A 22445-nucleotide genomic window follows, 5' to 3' on the forward strand; every position below is an offset into this window, starting at 1 on the left:
TATTTTTATAAATGAAAAACAGCCACAATTTTTTGTAGATTTCTTCCAGAACATATGGAGTGAAACCCTGGCCCTTTTGAATTCAATGGGAGTTTTGCTATTGACTTAAAAGAGGCCAGTATTTCATCCATGAATTATTCCTGTTGCTTGTGCAGCAAAAGTGAACAAATATGGTGACCAGAACAATGTCAAAGCATTTGCTGATGCCAGTATGCGAACAAGGAAACAATGTCATTATCTTTATTGGTAATATAAGGGAATAAACAATGTGTCAGATGAAAATAAGCAAAATTAGAAATTATTTTCAAGCTTCTTGAAGGATATTTATAGTAAAGCCCATTCATAAGAATTAATGATAAAACACTCAATTTATAAGTAATATTGTTAAAATATATTTAAGTGCCAATGATGTTACTGGTGCTGTACAATTCACTAACAAAAGGTCCAAACCTGCATTGAGTCTATTCGTGTTAGCCAGTACTATGCATGGTAATGATTGGAGGATTGGACCAGAAACGGTCAATTTATGGATCCAGTCTTGTAATGAGATCCCTGCTGCACTGACATCAGTGGGCCCATACACTGCCTGCTCAAATCTCAGGGCCTTAGTTCTCTATGCTAGGAAAATGACCTGTCGCTGACAGTGTATTTATATAGATAGGACAAAATTGTTTTAATAGAGACATTTCTGATGTTAAGAGCAGGAGCGTAGACAGCCTGCCAGCTGCCAGCATTGTTTTCATATTGATCACTGAGTCGATTACTTACCCCCAGCAGTTAGATGATGTAGTGCTGAAAACGGTCTTTACATCTGGTGGGCTGTCTACACTAGACATTGAGGTCAAATTTAGCAGCGTTAAATCGATGTAACCCTGCACCCGTCCACGTGACGAAGCCCTTTTTTTACTTAAAGGGCTCTTAAAATCGATTTCCTTACTCCACCCCCGACAAGGGGATTAGTGCTGAAATCGGGGTTTTGCTGGGTTGAATTTGGGGTACTGTGGATGTAATTAGATGGTATTGGCCTCTAGGAGCTATCCCAGAGTGCTCCATTGTGACCGCTCTGGACAGCACTCTCAACTCAGTTGCACTGACCAGGTAGACAGGAAAAGGCCTGTGAACTTTTGAATTTCAATTTCCTGTTTGGCCAATGTGGCAAGCTGCAGGAGACCATGCAGAGCTCATCAGCAGAGGTGACCATGATGGAGTCGCAGAATCGCAAAAGAGCTCCATTATGGACCGAATGGGAGGTACGGTATCTGATCGCTGTATGGGGAGAGGAATCCATGCTATCAGAACTAAGTTCCAGTTTTCAAAATCCCCAAACACTTGTGAATCTCCCAGGGCATGAAGGACAGAGGCCATAACAGGGACCCGAAGCAGTGCCGCATGAAACTTAAGGAGCTGAGGCAAGTCTACCAGAAAACCAGAGAGGCCAACGGCCGCTCCGGGTCAGAGCCCCAAACATGCCGCTTCTATGATGAGCTGCATGGCATTTTAGGGGGTTCACCACTACCCCAGCCGTGTTTGACTCCTTCAATGGAGATGGAGGCAACACGGAAGCAGGTTTTGGGGATGAGGAAGACAGTTCACAGCAAACAAGCGGAGAAACAGGTTTTCCCGACAGCCAGGAACTGTTTCTCACCCTGGACCTGGAGCCAGTACCCCCTGAACCCACCCAAGGCTGCCTCCCGGACCCACCAGGCGGAGAAGGGACCTCTGGTGAGTGTACCTTTTAAAATACTATACAAGGTTTAAAAGCCAGCATGTTTAATGATTGATTTGCCCTGGCATTTGTGGCTCTCCTAGATATACTCCCAAAGCCTTTGCAAAAGGTTTCTGGGGAGGGCAGCCTTATTCCATCCACCATGGTAGGACACTTTACCACTCCAGGCCAATAGCACGTACTCGGGAATCATTGTAGAACAAAGCATTGCAGTGTATGTTTGCCAGCATTCAAACAACATCCGTTCTTTATCTCTCTGTATTATCCTCAGGAGAGTGTTATCATTCATGGTCACCTGGCTGAAATAGGGTGCTTTTCTTGAGGGGACATTCAGAGGTGTCCGTTCCTGCTGGGTTGTTTGCCTATGGCTGAACAGAAATGTTCCCCGCTGTTAGCCATGCAGTGGGGGGAGGCAAACGAAATCCCATGTGCTATGTATGTAATGTTAACAGCAAGGTTTACAGTGAAAGAGTGTACCCATTGTTCTATAAAATGTCTCTTCAAATACCACTGTCCCTTTTTTTTTTCCTCCACCAGCTGCATGTGTTTCAAGGATCACAGGATCTTCTCCTTCCTAGAAGCTAGCGAAGATTAGAAGGCAAAAAAAATGCACTCGTGATGAAATGTTCTCTGAACTCATGCTGTCCTCCCATACTGACAGAGCACAGATGAATGCATGGAGGCAGACAATGTCAGAGTGCAGGAAAGCACAAAATGACTGGGAGGAGAGGTGGCAGGTTGAAGAGAGGGCTGAAGCTGAAAGGTGGCAGCAGAGTGATGAGAGGAGGTAGGATTTGATGCTGAGGCTGCTGGAGGATCAAACTAATATGCTCCAGTGTATGGTTGAGCTGCAGGAAAGGCAGCAGGAGCACAGACCACTGCTACAGCCCCTGTGTAACCAACCACCCTCCTCCCCAAGTTCCATAGCCTCCTCACCCAGATGCCCAAGAACATGGTGGGGGGCCTCCAGCCACACAGCCACTTCACCCCAGAGGATTGCCCAAGTAACAGAAGGCTGGCATTCAATAAGTTTTAAACTTTTAAAGTGCTGTGTGGCCTTGTCCTTCCCTCCTCCACCACCCTTCCTGGGATACCTTGGTAATTATCCCCCTATTTGTGTGATGAATTAATAAAGAATGCATGAATGTGAAGCAACAATGACTTTATTGCCTCTGCAAGTGGTGATCGAAGGGAGGTGGGGAAGGTGGTTAGCTTACAGGGAAGTAGAGTGAACCAAGGGGCTGGGGGTTTCATCAAGGAGAAACAAACAGAACTTTCGCACCGTAGCCTGGCCAGTCATGAAACTGGTTTTCAAAGCTTCTCTGATGCGCACCGCACCCTCCTGTGCTCTTCTAACCACCCTGGTGTCTGGCTCTGCGTAACCAGCAGCCAGGCGATTTGCCTCAACCTCCCACCCCACCATAAACGTCTTCCCCCTTACTCTCAGATATTGTGGAGTGCACAACAAGCAGTAATAACAGTGGGAATATTGGTTTTGCTGAGGTCTAACCGAAAAGCACCAGCGTGCTTTTAAACATCCAATGCACATTCTACCACCATTTTGCACTTGCTCAGCCTGTAATTGAACAGCTCCTGACTACTCTCCAGGCTGCCTATGTATGGCTTCATGAGCCATGGCATTAAGGGGTAGGCTGGGTCCCCAAGGATAACTATAGGCATTTCAACATCCCCAATGGTATTTTCTGGTCTGGGAATAAAGTCCCTTCCTGCGGCTTTTGAAACAGATTAGAGTTCCTGAAGATGCGAGTGTCATGTACCTTTCCCAGCCATCCCACGTTGATGTTGGTGAAATGTCCCTTGTGATCCACCAGTGCTTGCAGCACTATTGAAAAGTACCCCTTGCAGTTTATGTACTCACTGGGATATGGGTTCCGTCTATGGCCCCACCACGGTTAGGGAATCCCATTGCAGCAAAGCCATCCACTATGACCTGCACATTTCCCAGGGTCACTTCTCTTGATATCAGCAGATCTTTGATTGTGTTGGCTACTTGCATCACAGCAGCCCCCACAGTAGACTTGCCCACTCCAAATTAATTCCCGACTGTAGCTGTCTGGCATTGCAAGCTTCCACAGGGCTGTGCCTCAGGGCAGGGGAAAGCAAATCACAAAGTTCCATGAAAGTGCCTTTATACATGCAAAAGTTTCGCAGCCACTGGGAATTGTCCCAGACCTGCAACACTATGTGGTCCCACCAGTCGGTGCTTGTTTCCCGGGCCCAGAATTGGCGTTCCACCGCATGCGCCTGCCCCATTAGCACCATGATGCCCACATTGCCAGGGCATGTGCTTTGAGAGAAGTCTGTGTCCATGTCCTCATCACTCTCGTAAGCGCGCTGACGTTGCCTACTCGCCTGGTTTCGCTTTGCCAGGTTTTGGTGCTGCATGTACTGCTGGATAATGTGTGTGGTGTTTAATGTGCTCCTAATTGCCAAAGTGATCTGAGCGGGCTCCATGCTTGCCGTGGTATGGCGTCTGCACAGAAAAAAGGCACGGAACGATTGTCTGCTGTTGCCCTGATGGAGGGAGGGGTGACTGACAACATGGCTTACAGGGAATTAAAATCAACAAAGGGGGTGGCTTTGCAAGAAACTGAACGGCCGCCTCAAGGATAAAACTCAAAACCTCAAGGTTAGAACTCAAAACTGGGTTTAGCAGGCTGTTGATTTCACAGAGGGAGGAGAAAATGAATACAAAACAAATCTGATCTATTTCTTGTTTTGAGCCACTTCATCTATCTTTATACATCATGCTGGCAGCAGGCTGTGCAGTAAGACTGCTAGCCATCATCACCTCCTGGGTGCTCAGCAGAAGACGGTGCAGTATGACTGCTGGCCATCATCTTCTGCTAGCTGCAGATTAAAAGACAGTGCACTGCCGGTAGGACTCAACCGCCATGAGTCGAAACTTAAAAGGGAAATGATCTGGCTGAGTCACTCCCATGTTTGCCCAGGCGCCTGGTTAAAAGAGCACCCAGAACTACGTTGACAACGGCTACCAGTCATACTGCACTGTCTGCTGCCAAAAGGCAATAAACTGCTACTGTGTAGCAATGCAGTACCCCATCCGCCAGCACCCAGGAGACATACGGTGACAGTTAGCTGAGCGGGCTCCATGCTTGCCGTGGTATGGCGTCTGCATGGGTAACTCAAGAAAAAAGGTGCAAAACGATTGTCTGCCCTTGCTTTTACGGAGGGAGGGAGGGAATGGGGGCCTGACGATATGTACCCAGAACCACCCGCGACAATGTTTTAGCCCCATCAGGCACTGGGATTTTTACCCAGAATTCAAATGGGTGGTGGAGACTGCAGGAACTGTGGGATAGCTACTCACAGTGCAAAGTTCCAGAAGTCGACGGTTGCCTCAGTACTGTGGACACAGTCCGCCGACTACATGCACTTAGAGCATTTGTGTGGGGACACACACACTCGACTGTATAAAAACGCTTTCTACAAAACCGATTTCTATATATTTGACCTAATTTTGTAGTGTAGACATACCCTAGGATTCCAAACATTGCTAATATCAGTTCAACTAACTGTTTTTATTTTATTCAGGAAGTTTAACTAAATCAATTATAAGAGCAGCTTTTGCTCCTGGAGCCTTGTATTCTCTGCAGCTCCAACTAATTTTAAAACCAATTTGAATGTTTTGGCAATCTTGCCCTGTGTAGACCAGGCCACAGTGTTAAAAACACATTTGCTATGTCTACTCTAGCTTCTAACCATTGCTGCCTCAAGTGGAGCTGCATCTGTGGTAGTGCAATAGTGGAAGATTTCCTGAAGTATGCTAGTGTTGACACAGGCATGTTGCTCTGCTTGTTCTCTGTACAATACTGTCTAGTCCCTGCCCACAGAAGAGTGGAACAGTAAGCCATGTACTTACTCTGAAGCTGGCCCAGAGAGATCACATCAAAAAGTCAGCACTGAGCATGACTACATTGAAAACTGATATCCAGATTCTAGGGAAAACTCTGAGGATGACGGACAGCACCAGAGGATCAAATCAGCTTTAAAGAGAAACATGTAGCATTTAGCTAGCTTTCCTTTGATAAGACACTTACAATCACTAGATCATGAGAGCTGCTACAAGCAGGGATAATTGTCTGTTATAAATGGCACTGCAGTACCAAGGAGACCGATGAGCTATCTTTAATGTGATTATACCCCACAAATCAAAGTTATTCCTCTGACAGAACAAACAGGTACTGCCTCTCTGATTTGCTTTTGCCAAAGATAAAAGGACACTCAGCTGAAATAACATGTATTTGAGTGCTTTTCATCCTGAAGAATCCAGAAATGTATGCATGTACGTATGTATAGACTAGAAAGACCAATGTATATTCAAATCCTATGGAGATATGCATAGTGTTATATGTTTGTGAATTATTTTAAGCTTTAATGAGCTGAAGATGCTATGTTTTGAAAGAGATCTGAAACCAATGTTTTCACCACTTTCAGTTGCCAAAGATCCCACAAGCACTTTTCATGTGAGCTTAGTGGTGTTAACCTAGCGTCTTGACCAAATTCTAGTTAGGGTAATTACATTCTACCTACTTAAATTTCCCCAGAAGTGTAGATGTCACTTTCTTTAATTTTTTTTTATGTAATGCTCTTTTCTTTGAAACGTGACAATTGTATATGATGCAATGGGTGTGTATAATGCTTTGAAGTCAAATGTAAAGATATGGTATTTGCACCAAGAAACTTAACATCAAAATTAAATGTAAAACATATCTTACGTGACAAAAGATATTGGTGAACATGAGTTATGGGATGTGTTTGGGATGAAAAGAAAGGGAATACTTCTCTCTAAGGGCATTGTTTTTCCCCCTACAAAGAATAGATTATAGAATACATTTATTTTAGATAGCTCTTATTAGATACATTTTATGATGATCATAGTTTTTAAACAATTTCAGTTTCTTCTTTGTGATGCATTACAGTAGAAAGGTTACATGGAAAACTGTGTGTTGTGGAGGAATTTGAACAAAAGAAGGGAAGGATCAAAAAACCTTCCTTACTTCATTGAAATTCCCTCTGAAAACATACTTGTTTTACAAAGCCTGTCAGGTGAATATCTTGAAGTAAGTGTACAACATCCATTTAAAAATAAAATGTGGCATCTATGCTGGGGGGCAAGGGGAGAGGAATGCAGAGAGGCAAAATGTATTGCCTACATTGGAATGTTCCTATGACTCCTGTACTCCAACATAAAAATCATTGAGACTGTTAGTTAATCGCAAGCAAGGATTTTTATTTCATTTGCCATCTAAAAGATCGCTCCGCCCTCAGACACATTGGGTCGGATTCTCTGCTCGTGCAATTTGGACACTAAAGGATCTGATCGGTGGTGGGGTAAAGTTTCAAAAGTGACTCAGCAGGAAGAATCAGCAGCTGAATCATCACCATCATTTCCTTCAATAGCTGTGTTTTTCTTTAAGCATATCCCAGCCAAGCACTGACCGGGCCTGACCTGCTTAACTTGAAATTTGATGAGATCACAGTGTAAGATGGTATAAGCGCAGGTCATAAATCTGAGTTATGCCCCTTCAGCTGGTTGCTCTCTGACAACCATATATTGTATTTCATGAGTGCTGAGGTACTCTATTGCTATACTTTATCACATATTGTCCTTCTCTGTTTCCATACAGAATGATTAATACATGTTCATTTAGGCAATATTATAGCTATCACAAGTGTCCTTCATGCATTACATAGTAAACTACTTCAGTCCAAACTGCTTAAGGAGGCAAATGTTTTATGTTTTTGTATTTGACATTTTGCCATATTCAGGGATTCTTGATAGAGGTATGAAGGAAAGATGATTTCATAGGTGTTGATTAGCTGCGTAGCACATTCTTTCCCTCTCACTTCCACCAAAAGCATGATCTGCACATGTGTTTATCATGCTCTGACCCTTCAAACTATTACAGGCAGGGCTGGTAGTGCCACCTATTATTAAGGTTGCATAACACTTCCCATTATAAGACCATTTTTCAGTTGGTTGTAACTTTGCCAGACATAACCATTCAAGCTGAAATTTTCTATGCAAGTTATTTGCCTAAATCTGAACTGACTGATTTTAAATTTCAGCCAGAATAGTTCAGTCATTTCCAAGGAACAAGGTTAGAGAAAAATGTTTTGCTCATGTTGAATTCTGGCAACCTTTTCTTTGATAAGCTCTTGCACCTTGCATAGTTTGGCAGAGGGACTTGAAATTTGGTATGAATTGGAGAGTTGGACTGGCTGGGTGAGGAGAACAGGACTGGGAGGAGAAGATAGGGTGGGAAAAGACAGGTCTGGGGCAAGAACAGGATGCAGTGAACAGGGTCAAGCTTGGGGAGAATGGGGAGAAGGGTCTGTGACCACTAGAGAACAAAGCGTGGGATGGAATTCAAAGTTTCTGTGTTTCACCATTCCTTAGCTGTCAGAAAATAGCTGAGAAACCCACTGGCACCATATCTCATCGCCCTCTACTGCTGGTCCACAGAGGGATGACAACCAACTGCTGTCAGTTACTCCATTAGCTCAAGTGGAGAGGTCTGTTGTGATGGATCTAAAGATTCCAACCCAGCTGATGTCCCAGGTGGGTATCATTGAGATGCCACATAATGGAATTTCTGTTTTTTCAGTTTGCTTTTTAAAAAAAACCTAGGAAACTATGCAGAGAAGAATTACATTAACATTATTAAGGTTGCAAAGTCTAGCACCCAAAGTTAGGAGACACCAGAAGTAAGATTCTCTGCAACCTTAATTTGGCCCTCTTATGCTTATGCAATATGATACAGCACTTAATTATATGACCACATGCTATTTTTCCCATCTCACCCAGTGCATGGCATGGATCTGCTTTGTGGAAGAATCAGGGATAAGTAGTGAATGAGACTGTTGTCTATAGGATCCTGCTTCATTTGTTGTGGAAGTTGGAAGGTGTGTATCTATTGAGGTTGCTGGGAGATGATGAGCCTAAGCCTGCCCAAAGCTATAAGACCTTCCCCTTATAAATACTGGGGACAACAAATGAAGAAAGAGGTTAAAAATCAGGAAACTAGAAGAGAAAATCAAGCAGAGAACCCCTGATAGTGCCCACTGCTCCTCAAAGGCAAATAGAAGGAATAAAGCTACAAAAGTTGCAGGATCTCATCAACATGCCACTCTTCAATGCCCCAGAGAGCTTCAGCATGGACAGACGGGAAACAATATTTTGCAAGATTGTGCATTGCTACCAAGTTGCACAAAGAAACTGGAGATACTGCTATCATCTTTAATTTATGCTATGGGGAAGCAAGCAGAGCATATCTTTAAATCCTTTGACTTTCCTTAAGACACTCACAAAGCTGACTATGAAAGGGTTCTGGCTATGTTTGATACATACTTTATACCTCAGTGAAATATGATTTATGAGAGTATGTTTCCACCAGACAATTCAAGAACTATGGGGAAATGTTGAATGTTTTATAAGAGCTCTGCAAACATTGCCTGAAAACTGATTTTGGGAATGCAAAACATAAAAATATCAGAGGCAGGCTGGTTATTGGGTTAACAGATAAAAACCTTTCACAGCAGCTACAATTGAAGAGAGACTGAACCCCCGCCACAGCTATATAGATAGCAAAATAGTCAGAATTAGTCAAACAATAGAACAAAAGGCAGGGGCAACTTGAAAAACCTGAAATTAGATTTGAAGCTATGAACAGACACTTGAGAGTAAGACATCATTATCATAAAACCCCTGAGGCAAGGAGCGTGAACTACCAGGATGAGAGGGACAAATTCCAGCCTGCATGCACAATATGTGGGGAAAGTGATATTCCAGGAGATTGTGTGTCCAGCTAGAAGTACCCGGTATAATAAATGTAGGAAATATGGACATTTTGCAACTGTTGTCTGCTCCAAAGCAGTCAGGGAGTTGACTCATATGACAGATAATCAAGACCCATTGCTTCTGGGATCTATTACATGTGATGACATAGAGCCTGCCTAGTGAATGAAATTGAATATTCATGGCGTTACTATTGACTTTACAATTGACTCAGGAGCTGATGTCACAGTCCATCTCAGAAGGAACTGACAATCGCCTTCAACACCTCTCAGAGCTGAAGTCACCTGGCAAAGCTTTAATTAGCCCCAGAAGTGCTCTGAACTGCATGGGCCAGTTCACCACAAAAACAACTTACAGACAAAGAGACAAAAGCTATGTATCCAAAGTGTTTGTGGTCAAAGGACCACAGACCAACTGCCTTCTCAGATGCAGCATGGCAGCCATGATGGGCCTAGTGAGAAAGGTGGAAGAATTTGATGGACTATTTGGTGATAGTGGAATTGTGAAGGGAGATGCAGTACAAATAACCATAAGAGATCATGCTGACCCATATAGTGCACCTGCGCCTTGCAGGATTCCTATCCCATTACTTCATAAAGTGGAAACTGAGTTAAAGAGAATGGAATAGATTGGCATAATCCAGAAAATCTCTGAGCCATCAGCACGGTGTGCCCCATGGGTACCAGTTATAAAGAAAACATGGAAAAATACAAATCTGTGTGGATCTTAAAAGACTTAATGCAGCAGTTGTGAGATAAAAATATATCCTCCCATCACTGGATAACTTCCTCCCTAAAGTGAAAGAAGCTTCACCATTCACAAAGCAGGATGCTTCAAGCAGATTCTGGCAAATTCCTTTACCCACAGAAAATGCTAAACTGACTACATTTATCACATCCTTTGAGAGACTTTGCTTTTGAAGATTAATTTTTGGAATTGCCAGTGCACCTGAAATTTTCCAAAGAAAGATGGCAGAACTGTTAACCAACACAAATGGAGTTGTCATTTTCCTGGGCAGTATTCTGATATGTGGATCTTCGATGGACAAACACAACAAAACCCTAACAAAATGCTAAACCTAATCAGTCAATTCAGAAAGAAGCTAAACAAGGAAACGTGTTTTTTCACCATCCCAAATCAAGTTTTTGGGACAGACAATGAACAAAGATGGAATCAGTCCTAGCCCTGAGAAGGTAAAAGCAATTTAAGAATTGAATGCACCAACTAATGTACCAGAACTGAGACGCATACTGGGGATGGTAAATTACTTTGGTTGATACCTACAAGACCTTTCTATAATAACTGAACCTCTGAAGGAACTATCAATGTCCAACACATCTTGGCTACGGAGGCCAAATCAAAAAATTGCCTTCAAAAAATGGTAAAAGACATTATCTCAACAGTTCCAGTTTTCAAGTACTAGGATGTGAACAAACCCATAATGGTCAGTGTGGATGCAAGCAGATATGGCATAGGTAGTATACTGTTGCAACAACATGGCTCTGAGTGGAAGCCAGTTGAATTTTGCTCTCATAGCCTCACAGAAACAGAAAACCTATATGGATAGATTGAAAAGGAGTACCTGGCAAGTATATGGGAATGTGAGGACTTTTACAAATATCTGTATGGACTGGATTCACTTACACGGATAACAGACCATAAATCGCTTGTAACTCTCATCAACAGAAAAGACCTGGATCAAGCACTGCTGAGATGCCAATATCTATTGCTAAGGTTAATTTGATTTAATCCAATTGCTAAATATGTTCTGGGAAAAATCTGGTAGTAGCAAACACTGTCACAGGGCCCAGCATTGCACTTAACTACCCATGAGCATGAAGATGATGCAAAGGCAGTGGTGAGCTGGAGCCAGTTCGCACTGGTTCGCTGGAACCGGCTGTTAAATTTTTAGAAGCCCTTTTAGAACCGGTTGTCCCGCGAGGGACTACCGGTTCTAAAAGGGCTTCTAAACTTAACAACCGGCCAAAAGTGGCGCCTTATGCGCCAACTCCGTGGGTGCTCCAGGGTTGGAGCACCCACGGGGAAAATTTGGTGGGTGCAGAGCACCCACCAGCAGCTCCTCCCCCAGCTCACCTCACCTCCACCCCGCCCCCGCCTCCGCCTCCGCCTCCGCCTCCATGCCTGAACGCATCGCCCCGCTCTGCTTCTCCACCCTCCGGCTTCCTGCGAATCAGCTGTTTGTGCGGGAAGCCTGGGAGGGCTGAGAAGCAGGCGGCGGCTTCACGCTCAGGCCCAGGGAAGTGGAGGCGGAGCGGAGGTGAGCTGGGGCACGCGGTGTGCTAGGAGGACTGCCCACGCCACAGCAGGTAACCTGGGCGGGGGGGCATGCAGGGGAACTGCTCCCTACCACAGCTCACCTCCACCTCCCTGGGCCTGAGGGCGAAGCCGCCACCTGCTTCTCAGCTTTCCCCACAAACAGCTGATTTGCGGGAAGCTGGGGGGGGGGGAGTGGAGAAGTAGAGCAGGGCGGCACGTTCAGGGGAGGAGGCAGAGGTGGAGGCTGAGTGGAGGTGAGCTAGGGCTGGGTGCAGGGTGGGGAGCTGCCAGTGGGGGCTCTGCACCCACCAAATTTTCCCTGTGGGTTCTCCATTCCCGGAGCACCCAGGGAGTCGGTGCCTAAGGCGCCACTTTTGATGGAATCGGTGTGGGGAGCAGCCGCTCCCTCTGCTTCCCCCTTAGCTATGCCACCCCGCCTCTAGGAGCCAGAGGGACCTGCCAGATGCTTCCTGGGAGCTGGTAAGCACTGCCCACCTGCCCCCCAGCAGGTCTCTCTGGCTCTTAGGGGTGGGGTGGACATCCACTATGGTGGCCCACGAGACCCTCCTGCCCAGTTCTGGGGGCAATCGGGACAGGGGAGGTGGGAGGATGGGGCAGGGGTCCCGGAGGGGGTGTCAAGGAACGCGGGGGGTTGGATGGGGCAGGTGTCCCGGGTGGCGGGGGCAGTCCACGACCCCCTCGTGGGGTGAGGAGGGAACTGGTTGTTAAGATTTTGGCAGCTCATAACTGTGTAAAGGCATATGTGGATGCTGTGGACACATAAAGATTAGTGTCAGAAAAGAGACTACACAAGATAGAAAAAGCAACCTCAACAGACTCTCAACTTCAGGAAGTTCTAAATTACATTAGGGCTGGCTGGCCCAAATATCTAAAGGATCCTAAGGAAGTGACAAGAGACTACTTTGTGGTGTGTGGACAACTAAGCAAGTCCAGTGGACTCATGAATAAAGATGACTGAATTGTCATTCCAAACTAAATGAAAGGAGAAATCCTAAACCTCATCCATGTAGGACATCAAGGATTAACTAAATGCCATGAATGGGCCAACAAGCCAGTGGGGTGGCCAGACATCAGCAAAAACATAAAGAATAAAGTATCAGCATGTGAACATTGCGGAACTAACAGACCAACATAACACAAAGAACCTTTAATAACAACACATCTACCAGACAGACCTTGGAGGAGGCAAGCTGCAGATTTATGTGAATTCATAGAACATCATTACCTGATCATTGTGGACTATTTTTCCAGGTATTTAGAAATAATGTAGTTGAAAGCCATAACATGTCAGTGTTATTGAGAAAATGAAGTGCACTTTTGCTCACTTCAGTATTCCAGAACAACTAGTGATGGACAACGGACCATAATTCACTGCAGCAGAATTAAAAACCTTTCAAACAAAATATGATTTTGATCCTATTGCTAGCAGCCCACATTCAATGGCCATCGCAGAAGCAAACTGAGCAGCTCAGAGAGCTGTACAGACAGCCAAGAAAATCCTACAGCAGGAAAATCCATTCCTTGCTTTCCTGAGTTACAGATCAACACCAATAGCAACTACTGGATATAATCCAGGACAACTCCTGATGGGAAAACAAATCAAACTACTGTTCCAGCTTTGGAAAAGAATCTATCTCCAAAGTGGCCAGACATGAAGAGTAGCCAACTCAGATAAAAAGGCTAAAAGAGCCTATGAACACTTTTACAACAGACATCACTCAGAGAACTGCCAGGTATAGAACCTGGTGTCTGTGTTCACGTCAAATTGGATGGAGAAAAAGGATGGACAACTCCAGTGATCATAAGGAAAAATAATTCAGCTCCCAGATCACATGTGATTGAGATCAAGAGTGGAGAGTTCAAGAGAAACCGTCTTCATCTATAGTTTGTTCTTTCTGAAGAACAAGCTACCAACAGAGAAAACTCTACAGATGGCAGATGCAGAACAAGAAGAAGAGTCGAGGATTCCAAACAAACCACGGCCAAGCATTGCAACTAATGGACAGCCAGATAACCAAGTTATAACAAATTGGGGTTGTGTAATTAGAAAACCAGTACAATTCAGAGTTGCATAACAGGCTGATCCATACTGAACTTCAAAGACAGTGCGATAGTTAGGGTGACTAGATAGCAACTGTGAAAAAACAGGACAGGAAGTGGGGGATAATAGGCACCTATATAAGAAAAAGTCCCCCAAAATGGGACTGTCCCTTTAAAAACGGGACATCTGGTCACCTTAGTGATAGTGTAAATGGTAGGAATGTAGAACTTAAAGGGGGAGATGTAGTGGAATACTAAACTGTATTATACTGTTCCGCCACTAGGTGGCACCATGTATAAAATACTTTATTTAAATGAACTTTTAGCAGACCTGGCAGAGCATTAAAGGATCTTATGATGAACACATCTGGTCTCTAAGCAAGCTCTGTAGCCAGTCCATATGTGGTACAGGAACATGATAAATAGGTCCTGGGCAGGACAGGGGAGACAGGGAAATAAACAGTAAGGGGATAGGGAAGGGGCCTAAAGAGGAACAAAGAGTGAAGGGTGGGACTGGGCTGGGAAGTCAAGTACCAGTGAGTGTGGGAGGGGCTCTGGGGTGGAGCAGGTACCAAACAGCAATAGGAGCAGGGAGCTCTGGGGAGGACAGATAACAAAATAACAAGGGATGAGGGGGGCTGGGCAGGGCAGGGAAGGCAGGTAACAAACTGGAGGTGGGGAAAAGCAATGAACTGCAAGGAGAGAGAGAGCATACGCAGGCGGGGAGCAAACTGCAAGCAGAAGGGGACCACACAAGATGTGGGGAACAGTGAACTACAAGGGAGGAGGACCATGGGAGACAGTGGGGAGGGTGGGATACCGTGAGGGGGAGGAGCTGGTGGGCAGACATGGGGAAGAGAAGGCCCACCAGCCCAATGCAAATTGCGGGGAAGGGAAATTTCAAGGGAGGGCATGTGATAATAGTCTCTGCTGCAATAGTCTCAGCGTGGGTAAGTGGAGGCAGGCAGGTCAGCAGATGGTCATCAGCAGCAGGAGCGATGAGGGAAGGCTCCATGCTATTCCCCCCTCCCCAGCAGGCAGCAAAGCAGGGGGTAGCGTAGCAGCAGCCACTTCCTCCAGCAGCAGCAACAGCAATAGCAACTTCTGCCCACAGAGCCACAGGTGCACTGGGAATGAGGCAGTGGATTATAGAATGAGGAAGGATGGTCTCACAGTTAAGCAGGTGAATGCTGCCTTGGGAAACTGAATTCTATCCCTGCCTCTGCCACAGAGTTCCTGTGTGATGCTAGATAAGTCACTTCACCCATACTTTTTGTACGTGGTCACTAATTGTGTGTTGCCTCATTTTCTGGGTACCTGACTTGAGACCCTGGGGTTTGATTTGCAGAAGTGCTACATTCTCATCTGCAACTGGAATGAATGGGAGCTGGACTCTGAACACTTAAAAGAGATACATAATGCCGGTCTTAGGTGTCTCAGATTGGGCTCCCAAAATTTGTGGAAACTTTGGACCGTAATCTATCTGTGCCCCAGCTCCCCAACTGTAAAATGAGGATAATAGCATCTCGCCCCCTCACTGGGGTTTTGCAAAGATAAATTAATCAATGTTTGTGAAACTACTCGGATACTACAGTGATGAGTGCCATAGAAAACCCATGAAAAAATTAATAATTCTGTTTTCAGAGCAGGGTTTGAATAGTATGTAATAAGGACGAGGGCCACACGTTGAACAAGAAGAAAGCAAAATATTGAATTGCTGCTCATTATTTGAGTTCCATCCATCTTGTGCACTGTCTGAGGCAAGGGTCCTGTGGAAAATATAGTATGTAATCATGTCCTTAAAGATTGTATTATAGTGCATATATGCAAGGGCTCCTGAATTAAGGCTGCTCTAGCATTTTTTTTAACTGCTGAGTGGTTAACCTTGTAACCTTAATAGTTATTTAATCATAGTTGGGTTTGTGTGTGTGTGTATAATAGTACATAATGTAGAAATGAGATTTGTATGTAGTATTATTCTACTTGCCTGTCAACAGTTTGGCTATTTTATCCCAGAGGGGAAAAAAACTTGGTGAAGATTGGAAGAGGCATGGAGTTTAAAATTAGTTTTATTCTTCTAGGGCTTTCCTTCTACAATAGGTTAGACAAATACCTATGAGGGACAGTTTAGATAATACTTAGGCTATGTCTACACTACCACTTATATCAGCAAAACTTATGTCGCTCACTGATGTGAATATTCCACCCCCCTGAAAGACATAAATTATAAGCATAAGCACTAGTGTGCATAGCACTATGTTGGCGGAGAGTGGGGGTGGGTTTTTTTATATGCCATTAGGATCTTTCTCTTGCAGCGCTGTAAGTGTGGACATACCCTTAGTCCTGCCTCAATGCAGGGGACTGGACTAGATGACCTACTGAGGTTCCTTCCAGTCCTACATTTCTATGATTCCTGTTATATGTACATGTTTTCAACAACTTGTATAATTGTATGTTACTATCAGGATGTTTGAGACCTGCAACATAATTTGTGCCAGGAAGCGCAAATGGAAAATAATATATATACATTTGTTTCAAGACCATCTGTTGTCAAGTATTAGATAAGAACACATTGCCCCAAGCCATCAAGGTAGGTAGCCCAACTTTTTACACCCCTGTGTGGATACAAAATTTGTATCTGCATCCAATCAGCAAAAATTGTTTTGCATGGCTCTACAGATTTTACCTGCTGTTTAAGGTTAGGCTGCCTACATGTTTTAAGTACAGAGCCAAGAAGCCTTCTATAATTGGTGAACACAGTATAGAGTTTCAGAGTAGCAGCCGTGTTAGTCTGTATCCGCAAATAGAAAAGGAGGACTTGTGGCACCTTATAGACTAACAAATTTATTTGAGCATAAGCTTTTGTGAGCTACAGCTCACTTCATCACAATAACATGAGTGGACATGCTATTTGCATTGGCATAAAGCTGTTCTATGTCCACTGGGCACAATTATATCTTTGAAAAACTTAATTATGAGTGCTTTGCCAGGAATCCTATATACATCCAGTTAGGCCATGAACAACAGAAGCACAATGTCTATCCTGGTGTCTTGCCGTACAAGAGAGAAATGTCCCATTTGTTGCTTTTTTTTCTATGTAGTACCCTATGCCTGGAGCAGCCTCCTTTATCCAATGCTCAGAATAACTTTACTAATCTCCACATTCCACCTTAGAACTCTTTCAATTAGCCTTCCATTACTAATCATGTAATCCTGCTCTTATGCCTGATGTATAAATATAATTCATATACACATTCCAAAATGAAAAAACCCTTTGCTTACAAAAGCCAATAACCACTACATGGTGAGTAATATTAATAGTAATAAATAATAATACCTAGCTCTTACACAGTGCTTTTCATCAGTTGACAAATAGGTTAATTATATTAGTGAAGATATAAATACACTGTAGAAGGAAAGATATATTGATATGGGATATATTGGGAGCCATTTCTGTACCTGTCAGCTAATGGACCTAACTGTGTTGCCAAACAGTAAAGAGCTAGGTTTGAAAACGTCAAACCACTGTTGATTTTTTCTGATTAAGAAAATAAGCTTTAATTTTATATTTGACACCTGTGTACATACATTTTAATATACTTCTCTGTAGTTTTTTAATAAGATGTAATGGGCCATGGACTGTAAAAATTTGAAAATGGTAATTAAGATGAAGTGAAGTTTAATCCTAGTGGTGTCTTCTAAGAAACCAATAATAGGTTGAGGTTATTCCAGTTATGTAAATCTTTTAAGTTGAGTGGCTAAAGGGAGATCATTTAATTTAAAAAGGTCCAAAGAATTTTTGGCTACATGGATTCCAATATTCCTAATTAAAGAGGTGCACAAGACAAAGTTAAATTATCTTCAAAGGCCTCCGAATTGCCCTGGGCAAAGTCTAGAGGGAGAGGCTCTGATTTATTGTAATTCATTTTGAATCTAGAAAATTCTCCAAAAATGTTACATTGCTTCAATATATTGTCTAGGGACACTATAGGGTTACTGGCAAAAATTATTGTACCTCAACATATGTAATGCAATCTGCTGTTCAATATTGCTCATTCCTACACCAAAAATATCGTTGCTGGAATGAATTATTTTCATCAGAGATTCCATAATAAATGCAAACAGTAAGAGAGATAAGGCTGAGCTCTGTGTAGTACTACATTTCAGCTGCAGGCTTTTGGAATCATAACCATTAATAAGGATCTTGGCTGCTGTAGTTGGATACATTAATCTTATCCAAGTAATGAATTTTGGTCCAAATCCCATCAATAGAAAAGAAGAATGATTATGCAACCGGATCAAAGACCTCTTCGTCATCTTCAGATAGATTTGCTACAGAAGTATTATTTAATATAACAGAGAGAAATGTGTTTAATAATCTTATAAAGTTATCAGTTCAATGTTTATTCTGTATAAATCTTACTTAATCAGGGTGGGCTAATTCAGGAAGAAATTGTATGTTAAGAAATGAAATAGGCTTCTTTAAGGTCCTTGTCTTTTTTTGTGTATGGTAGCAAACATGGCAACAAAGATAGGTCCCTATTATGCAATCGGATCCATGCAGGTGGACTATGATCCTACTATGATCAAAAGTTTTCTGGTAGAAGTTGGTCAGTCTTAGGACCATATATGGGCCTTACCTTCAAGGCTTTTCATAGTTTAGCTCTACCTTACTTAACCAGTCTCTTCTGGCCTTTAGCTCTCCCAGTTATGGTAGTATCTTACAAGCTGTCAAGGTTCCTTCCCCACTCTGAACTCGAGGGTACAGATGTGGGGACCTGCATGAAAAAACCCCTAAGCTTATTTTTACCAGCTTAGGTTAAAACTTCACCAAGGTACAAACTATTTTACCTTTTGTCCCTGGACTTTATTGCTGCCACCACCAAGCATCTAACAAATATAACAGGGAAAGAGCCCACTTGGAAACATCTTTCCCCCCAAGCCCTACCCCCCCCCCCCTTTCCAGGGGAAGGCTTGATAAAAATCCTCACCGATTTGCATAGATGAACACAGACCCAAACCCTTGGATCTTAAGAACAATGAAAAAGCAATCAGGTTCTTAAAAGAAGAATTTTAATTGAAGAAAAAGTAAAAGAATCACCTCTGTAAAATCAGGATGGTAAATACCTTACAGGGTAATCAGATTCAAAACATAGAGAATCCCTCTAGGCAAAACCTTAAGTTACAAAAAGACATAAAAACAGGAATATACATTCCATTCAGCACAATTTATTTTATCAGCCATTTAAACAAAACAGAATCTAACGCATATCTAACTAGATTGTTTACTGACTTTTTACAGGAGTTCTGACCTGCATTCCTGCCCTGGTCCCAGCAAAAGCAACACACACACAGACAGAGAGAACTCTTTGTCTCCCCCCTCCAGCTTTGAAAGTATCTTGTCTCCTCATTGGTCATTTTGGTCAGGTGCCAGCAAGGTTGTCTTAGCTTCTTAACCCTTTACAGGTGAAAGGGTTTTTTCCTCTGCCCAGGAGAGATTTAAAGGTGTTTACCCTTCCCTTTATATTTATGACACAAGCACTTTTGTGGCCTTCTTCCATGTTGTCCCTCATACATGGAACATCCTCCCCAAACAGATTTACATAGTTGCTTGCCTCTCCCCCTTCATATCCTCTAATGATAATGGTTAGGCAGATGGCCTATATAGCATTCATTAATATCTCTTCCTCACCTATCCTATTAAAAAAAAACAACATAAAGAATGATCAAGTGGGCTGTCCCAGGTGGAGGGTGGGGGATGGGGCGGAAAGGCAGTATTGTTATCAGTTTTGTTTTACTACTGAGCTGGAGGAAGAAGTCAAATATGAAATTGCAGAACTCTAGCTAGAGTTGTGCAAAACCCATTATCAATGCTGAGGAGGAAAAAAATGTTTTTCCTTTTACAAAATTTCCCACTTCCATTTATTTATTTATTGGTCTGTGGAAAATACAACATGAATGATAGGAAAATGGTTTCAGTTAATTTGATTCAGCTAAAAAGTTGCACATTGATCAATATTGAACAACACTTCATGAAAATACTGGCTTTATTGGATTATTGGCTATCCGCCTGGCAAAAATTTGGTGAACATTACATGAAGCAAAACTAGGGAGTTCAGCACAGTATTGTCACCAACAGAAGCCACTATCTGTAACCGAAGCCCAGGGAACAAGCCAAATGAAACTTCTACTGCCAGGCTGATTTTAACTAGAAATCATCTGTCATAATCTGCATGTAAATTCTGATCTCACATCTCAGAGTAAGAATCCCACAGACTGAGAGCAATTATCCTGTTCAGAAAAGTGGCATTTCTTTAGGTATTTGTTACATTCGTTATTTTGTGTATTAAATAAGACAAGACAACACTGAATCATAATACTGGCGTGGATGTTTTTAATTTGAATGGTAAAGAAGAAACAATTAAGTAAATTCTGCTTACATAAATTCTCATTTTGCAACTGTCTCCCACCCTCATTCTCTGCCTTCTTGCATGCAGCCTCTTTGGGCTAGATTTTCAAAGGTATTTAGGTGCCTAAAGATGCAGATGGGTACGTAGTGGGATTTTCAAAAGCACCAAAGAAATTAAAATCACTTTTGAAAATCCCACTAGATACCTATCTGTCTTTACCTTTAAAAATCTGGCCCTATGCCATATGACTGACTTTCCTCATGCCTCTACACACTCCTCCTCCAATTAATTACCTCTTTACAACATACTTTTTAGGGATAGGTAGCCTATAAAACCTAGACCATGGGTGGCCAACCTGTGGCTCTGGAGCCACATGCAGCTCTTCAGAAGTTAATATGCGGCTCCTTGTATAGGCACCGACTTCGGGGCTGGAGCTACAGGCGCCAACTTTCCAATGTGCCAGGGGTGCTCACTTCTCAACCCCTGGCTCTACCCCAGGCCCTGCCCCCACTCCACCCATTCCCGCCCCCTTCCCTGAGTCTGCCGTGCCCTTGCTCCTCCCCCTCCCCCCTAGCCTCCTGCATGCCACAAAACAGCTGATCGGGAGGTGCAAGGAGGGAGGGGGAGGCGCTGATTGGCGGGGCTGCTGGTGGGCAGAAGGCATTGGGAGCTGGGGGGACGGGAGGGGGGCCGAGCTGGGGGGAGGAGGGGCTGCTGATGTATTACTGTGGCTCTTTGGCAATGTACATTGGTAAATTCTGGTTCCTTCTGAGGCTCAGATTGGCCACCCCAACCTAGACCTTCCCTATCCCTCAAAGAAGTGTTAACTAAACAATAGAAAGCACTATAACCCCTTTGCATCACACCACATGCCTCCCCCTAACAAAAAAACAAACAAACCCAAGCTTCTCCCCTACAAAATAGCAAAAATTGTGGTTTTAACAAGACACCTGACAAACTGTGCTGCTTAGTCCCTAATTAGCTTCTTGTCACATCTCCTTCGGGTCCAGTCCTACAGTGAGGACTGTATGGGCAGACTCTTCTACCCATTGGGGCCCACTGAAGTCAGTGGAACAACACCTGGATTCAAGGATCTGGTCACGGTGTTCTTAGATTGTTAAACCTTTGAGGCAGGGACTAGCTTATCACTGTGCGTATATGCCTGGCACAATAGGGTCCTGACCCCTGTCTGGGGTCTGTAGGTTTTACCACAATGCAAATAATATAGACTAATTAGCTTATCCTTCTTCTGCACTTCTCTATTCATAAATGTTTTCATTACACTGAAAAATAATTTGAAACATTTTATTTTGTTTGGATGTAAGCATTTCACAGTAGTATTTTCAACTCATACATTGCAGCATTCTGCTGATGCATGAGGACCAGAAAGGGAAACCTGAGGGGTTTAATTTAATTGTCCAAATTGAATAAAGTATAAAAAGTAAACACAGCATAAATGGGTCAGAGTAAACTGGATTATTAGAATCCATTCATCTTTAATAATAGAAGGTGCAAGTGGTAACAGGTATAGGGACTTCTTTATTTAAAATACAAAATTTAATCCAAGATGATCCCTTTTTTTAAAAGGAAGGTCCTGACCGCTTTGTGTGGACCTTAAAGAACCCATGATACTTTTCTTGCATTGCGGGGAGGGGCACCCCAATGTCCTTTACCAAAGTTCCCACGTATGCCACCGTTGTGTTTATTACACTGGTTGTATGTCTGTTTACCAGACAAGTGACTGAATTTCCATTATTAACCTGTATGGGAGTAAAGGTGATCTTGTGGCAGAGGCCTGAGAGCCAGACAATTTAGGTTCTACTCCCACAGGTTTCTTTTGTCATCTTGGGCAAGTCATTTAGGTGAGGTTCCTGCAGATACTGAGGCCTGGTCTCAAAATTTAGGTTGACATAGCTACAGCACTAGAAGGTGTGAAAAATCTACATACACCTGACCATTGGTAGCAATGCTGACATAATTCCTGTTGTAGGAGGATTTAAGAATGTTTCTGTCAACCTAACTACTCTTGCTCAGGGAGGTGGTGTTCCTACAGTGAAGGAAAAATCCCTTCCCTTGCTGTAGGCTGTGTCTACACTCTGGGCTTACAGTAGTGTAGCTATGGCACTTT

The sequence above is a fragment of the Dermochelys coriacea genome, chromosome 4, assembly GCF_009764565.3.
Source record: "Dermochelys coriacea isolate rDerCor1 chromosome 4, rDerCor1.pri.v4, whole genome shotgun sequence".
NCBI classification, from domain to species: Eukaryota; Metazoa; Chordata; order Testudines; family Dermochelyidae; genus Dermochelys; species Dermochelys coriacea.